This window comes from Danio rerio, chromosome 7, assembly GCF_052040795.2.
Source record: "Danio rerio strain M-AB ecotype USA chromosome 7, GRCz13ab, whole genome shotgun sequence".
Lineage (NCBI taxonomy): Eukaryota > Metazoa > Chordata > Actinopteri > Cypriniformes > Danionidae > Danio > Danio rerio.
The window spans coordinates 27,636,411-27,642,572 of NC_141027.1; the positions used below are offsets into that span (position 1 = coordinate 27,636,411).

The following is a 6,162-nucleotide window of genomic DNA, read 5'->3' on the forward strand; positions in this document are numbered from 1 at the left end:
GTCTAGCCTGAGGGCAAGCATGCTACTTCATAAGAACCCTTCTTTCTGATCAGTGACACTCCAGTATCAGCAACACGCATAAACACTGGTAACATGTCACTGGCCTCCAGGTAAGTTGACTGCCCACAGTGCTGGAGCTGGTCACATGCTGGTCACATGACCTGAGGACATGGCCTAATGCGATTCTTTCTTGTTCTTGACTAAGTTAACCGTGCTTTCATGCTGGGAATATTCCCTAACTTCAAAACCTGAGTGCAGAAATCCCCTTCTCTGAGACCTCCACCTCACTCCCATTGCTGTGTGTGTGTGAGTGTGTTGTCTCTGCTTTGTCTCTCATCACAAAGCATTCAGACCCTTTCTCTCTGTAGATACACACTTCACGCTCTTTGAAGTTTACAGTTGTGGTATTTCACCTTTGTCCTGCTCCATTTATTTTCAGTCATAAAGCCAGTCTGACTTTTTAACAAAGGTCTCAGACACATCTGAGGATGTCTTTAGATTAGTTTATTTAAATAAAGAAAAACTGTTTAACTTTTGAATAAATATATCAACAGTTAATATCATAGCACCTATCTTGTTAGAATATGATTATTAATTGTAGTAGTAGTGTTTTAAATAGAATAGTCTTATTAAAATAGCAATGCTTTTGTTTTATTTTTTTTATTTCATTTGAAATAATAATAATAGTTATTCTTCTCCTTATTCTCCTACTTTTTTTGTTGTTGTTGTTGTTTTCTCCTTCTTGTGCTTGTATGATTTCTGCAGAGCCTGCATGGTTGTGGATTTGTGGTTGGGTCATCTCACCTGAGACCTGTTATGTGGTGCCTATAAAGAGTCCATCATTTGACATGAGAGGAGAGCTTAATTAGCCGGGCCCTTCTGTCTGTCGTTTTGATTACTGTAGTTTGTTTTGGATCACGAGCTCTGCAGTTTACTGTTATGCACGGGCTTTTCACTACTGACTTCCATTTATCCTGACTTTGATTGCTTTAAATAATTTTGTTAATTATTCCTTTTGTTAATAAATAATTTCTCTTTTCTATTTACCTGGTCGGCATTGTCTCTCTCATGTTACAATTTTGAGCCATAACACTGGGTTCTTACAAGTAATTGTGTGAATGTTATGAAATAATAAGCTGCAATCCTCATATTTGAACTTGCATTCATTTACTGCAACATCTCTTTTAATCTTGATGATTAAAAACAAGCATAATTAAAGGCTTACTAAAATAATTAACAATTTCATTTCATTTTAGGCGCTTTAGAGTAATGGGGTTTAGAGCTTTAGAGTTTATTTATTTTTATGTATTTATTATTATTATAATTATTATTTTTATTTATTTTAATAGAAGGAAAAGAGCGTTTCCACAAGTGGTTTGTCAAGGCCACTTACCTTTGTGAGGCACACTTAAAAACACTTTTTATCTCTATTGATCTCTAACCTAAGATAGTACCTGTCTGATGGTGGCTCATTGGTTAGCACTGTCACCTCAGAGCAAGAAGGTCGCTGGTTCAAGTCCCAGCTGGGTCAGCTGGCATTTTTATGTTTACTTGTTCTCCTCATGTTCAAGTGGGTTTCCTCTGGGTGCTCCGATTTCCCACAGTCCAAAGACATTGTGTTGGATAAACTAAATTGGCCATAGTGTATGAGTGCGTGTGTTTCCCAATATTGGGTTGTGGGTGGAGGGGCATCCACTAGGGCTGGGCGATAAAATTGGTACTGATATTTATTAACCAAACACCAATGTTAATATTGATTTAAAAAAAGATTTGGTATGTAGTCTCTGTATGAAGACTATAGTTTTATTAAAATGTGGCTGCTAAGAACGTACCTTGGAAGAAATGGCAGTAAGCTTATGGTGTAAGTCATTTCCAATTGAGGCGCCAACGTGTATGGGAGCGACACGCACATTGGAGCATATGGGAGCGTCACGCACATGCCGCATATGGGAGCAACACACACAGGTTAAGTAAACTGTTTGCATTTTCTGCACCTAGTCTGAACTTTTCCAAATGGCGCGAGCGCACCGTGATTCATGTGGATACATAGAACTAACCAATATGCTTCACACTTTGTACACAATATACACATTTCATTAATAACAGTAGACTAATTACCTCAGACAACCACAGCGCATCCAAACACTGCAGTGATTTTTCTTTTCTCCATAAATTTGCATCGGAGCTGCAGCAATGGTTTGTCCATTTGTCATCCTCTGAGAAAAATTATTGATGGTCACCAAGTTACGAGAGATGCCAGGGGAGCGGGAGCACAAATTTCATTGCAAATTATCAAGGAATCCACACGCATGATTGTTACTTCAAGTCAGAAAGACAACACATGCGAAAATGAGTGCAGTATAGCAGCAGTGAGGAGATTGTGAATAAAAAAGGATGTAAGGATGTCGCCAGAGTGGCTTTTTGGTTTCTGTTCTTCTAAAAGAGTTTTTAGCATAGGGGGTTATATAGTCATTCAACTTCACAATTTAAAGTTGCATTATGTATTTGAATAATGATGGTTGATTCCTTTACTTGAAAGCTCAGGTTTGATTATCATAATTTGGGTTGCTGACAAAGTTTGAGGTTTACTGTACATTATTATTCTTTAAAGTTCAGTATTTATGCTTTTCCATTGTACAAACTTTGTAACATTTTATTTATCAAGTTTAAGAATCTCTTTATCATTTGTTTATTTTATTATAAAGAGATCAGATATTTTGTTTAATATTTTTGTTTTTGACTATTTAAACTGTTTGCCTTAGAAATGTTGGTAAATTATGCATCTTTGCTGGCTCGCAGACAAATTTTACTGCACTGGAAATCTTTAAATCCACCTAAAGCATCGCACTGGCTTCAAGATCTGATGTTATATTTACACTTGGAAAAAATTAAATACTCAATTAGAGGCTCTAGCAAAATTCTCATATGTATGGCAACCCTTATTATCATATTTCTCTGCTATAAGTGTACTTCCTGGGGAATAATGTGACTGTCTTGTATGTAACTGGAATCTTTTTACTGTAATCCCTTTGTCCTTTCTTTCTCTGTCCAGAATCTCAAGCTTCTTCTATGGTAACTTACCGTTGTAAGATAGCACAGCCTTATCCCTGATCGTATCACCCATTACTGTTGTCACTCTATTTATATATGTATTTATTATTATTTTTTTATTTATGTATGTATGTATTTATTTATTTACTTTAAAAAGATTTTGCAGCCCTTTTTTATAATTATTTTTTTTATAATTACTTTTACTTAAATTTTTTTTTTATCATTCTTTTGGCAGTGTATTTAGGGTTTGTTAAAGTGGGTTTTTAAATGTATAAAAAATTATAATTTTCTGTATAAATAATGTAACTTGTCCTTGGCATAAAAATAAAGGAAAAAAAATAAATGTTGGTAAATTAAAATAAAGTGGTTAAAAATCCTAATATTCCTAAATGTATTGTTAAAAATATTTAATTATTATCAATACCGAATGATATGAAACATGATATCGTGATCATTTTTTTGCAATATCGCCCAGCCCAACATCTGCTGTGTAAAACATATGCTGGAATAGTTGGTGGTTTATTCCGCTGTGGCGACCTCTGAAATAGAGACTAAACCGAACGAAAATAAATGAATGAAATTGATAATCATGAAACAATGCTGGTATGTTAAAGTTATCCGAAAGAAAAATGCTATCTATAATGGCTAATTCCATGTTGGTGTAAATATTCAACATGGCTAAGAGCTGTCGAACAATAACTGTATCTTTGTTTATCCTGTATACTGTGACACTGCATTCAGACTGGAGTGTCAATGAATTGTGTGTCTCGGCAGCAGCTGTACCTCCGACTGCACAAGCAGGAATCCATCCTCTCACACCTCTAAACCTAAACTACACTGACAGGAACAGTTGCTTTATGACCCCCTTAATCAGCACGACTAGAACTGAAGATGACTTCAAAGAGATATGATGTCCTTTATTCTGTAATTCTTTTCCACTCGTGCACATATTCGACAATGATTTACTGCCATGTTGGATTTGTGTGTGTGTTTCTATGTTTCTATTCTGAGATTGCACAGCTGGTGTCAGTATTTCAACCAGCATGTTTCTGTTGTCTTTGTTTTTTTTCTTTGCTTTCTGTACAATTTGGGGTGACCAGCTGTGGTGATTGCCTTTCCTTCCTTGGCTTTTCCTTGTGTGTAATTTGGACTTGGCTTGCAGTGATGGTGGTGTTCAAAAAGGCCTTGGAAAAGACCTGAAATAGACAACTAAAAGCAACATGTCAGCACGTGAGAGAATGCCTCATGGAGATCTCCATTGGAAACTAAACTGACATTGGCTAGATTAAAGGGTGTGTTCTCCTGGGTCTTCACGGAGCTTTTCCTAATGTCTGTTGCTCTGTGTGTGTGAGAGCAAGAGACTGTAAACACATGCATACGTCTATGACCTGCAATGTCTTATGGCATTTCTGTACAATGTAACAACAGCATAGTTATTAAGCTACCTGCTTCATTTTAATTAAAAGATCCAAACATTTTTTAATTTACTTAAAAAATCAAAAGGATGAAATTGCACAACCCTGTCATAAAAGCTGAATAAATTCATGGAATTTGGTTAATTTTGTGCTATATACCTTGTCAAACTATCTGTAAATATTAAACAAGAAAAAAGCTATTCAAGAATGAAGTGTGCATGAATGAATGGAACAGTTTTGTTTAGTTTACACATACTTAGTACACTGCCACCTGTGTTTTAGTGAGTTCCTAAGCATTCTGCCATTTTAAATGATAAACCTGTTGTCATTTCAAAAAGAGGAAAATCAAGAGGAATTTTTTTTTTTTAATTTTGTGCATTGTAATTTTTTTCACAACTTTTTCTTGAATTTAACTATCTATTTTTTAAAAATACGTTCGGTGACTAAAATATTATTTTAATTAATATATTTGTTTAATAAATTGGTTTTGTTTAGATGCGCCAAAATACATTGCCTTTATTTACTGAGAAATGGAGAAATAAACATTTTCAAACTGGGGTGTACTCAATTATGCTGAGCACTGTACACAGTGTCTCAAAAAATACAAGCAAATTTAATTCTGTCAGAATTTCGTCAAATACCTCCAACTTTAATTATATTTTGTAATTAGATGGCAAGGAAATGAAATTCTATGATATTTATACGTTTTTCACCTTACCTGGTTTAGATCACAGCATTACCTTCTTCTTCTCTGTCTTCTTGGCTTAGTACCACGTCTTCGACAGTGGTGATATTTTCGACAGTACAGGCATTTAACTGCCACACAACATAATGATCCAGCAAGATCAATTTTCGCCAACGAGTAATCCAATCCACCTTTTGCCCAGATTTTAGTCGTAAATTCATGAAGAAAATGTAAAGCACTGTAGCCTTTCTGTTCTCATTGAACTTTGATCAAACTCTTATCTTCATTCGAAAACACTATTTTTAGTTAAGCCTAACGCGGCTAAAAATAAAAACATCATAACACCATCATTACGTCATCGCCAAGTAAATAAAAGGATTTTTCTAATGCATAGAATGCGCTGTTATTCCTGTATGAAATTTAATCATTCTTATTTCTGTAGTATAAGCAATCTCACTTTTGTACGATATATTATTCAAATCAATAAGAATAAAAACTTATTTTTTTAGCCACAGCCATTTCACCCTGCAGCTCACTGAAGCAAAGCAGGGCTGAGCCTGGTCAGTACCAGGTTTCGTGACCACATGGGAAAAGTAGGCTGCTTTTGGAAGTGGTGTTAGTGAGACCAGCAGGGGTGCTCAACCTGCGGTCTGTGTGAGTTCTAATGCCCCAGTAGGGGGACACCATACTGTTATTGAGTACCGTCTTTCAGATGAGAGGTCCTGAGGTCATTAAAAATCCCATGGCACTTCTTGTAAAGAGTAGGGGTCTAACCCAGGTGTCCTGGACAAATACCTTTCTATCGACCTTTATTCATCATGGCCTCCCAATCATCCACATTCATCGAATTGTCTCTATCACGGTGTCTCCATTCCACTGATAACTGGTGTGGCGTCATTGTCCTGTGGCTGCCATCGCACCATCCAGGTGTGAAGCAAAGTGTAAAACCAATTTGTGAAGCCATTTGGGTGTATGGCCATAGGTGATAAATGTTCTATATAAATACACATT

General features: G+C 35.8%; 1 long non-coding RNA gene across 1 annotated transcript in view; it reads left to right on the forward strand.

Annotated features, from left to right (window-relative positions):
- Positions 1-4,666, forward strand: part of LOC147835995 (uncharacterized) — a 120,527-nt gene extending 115,861 nt beyond the window's left edge. Inside the window, exon 4 of the long non-coding RNA XR_015495725.1 lies at positions 3,826-4,666. This is a non-coding gene — a long non-coding RNA (uncharacterized LOC147835995). The remainder of the gene's footprint in view (positions 1-3,825) is intronic.
- The last annotated feature ends 1,496 nt before the right edge of the window (positions 4,667-6,162 follow it).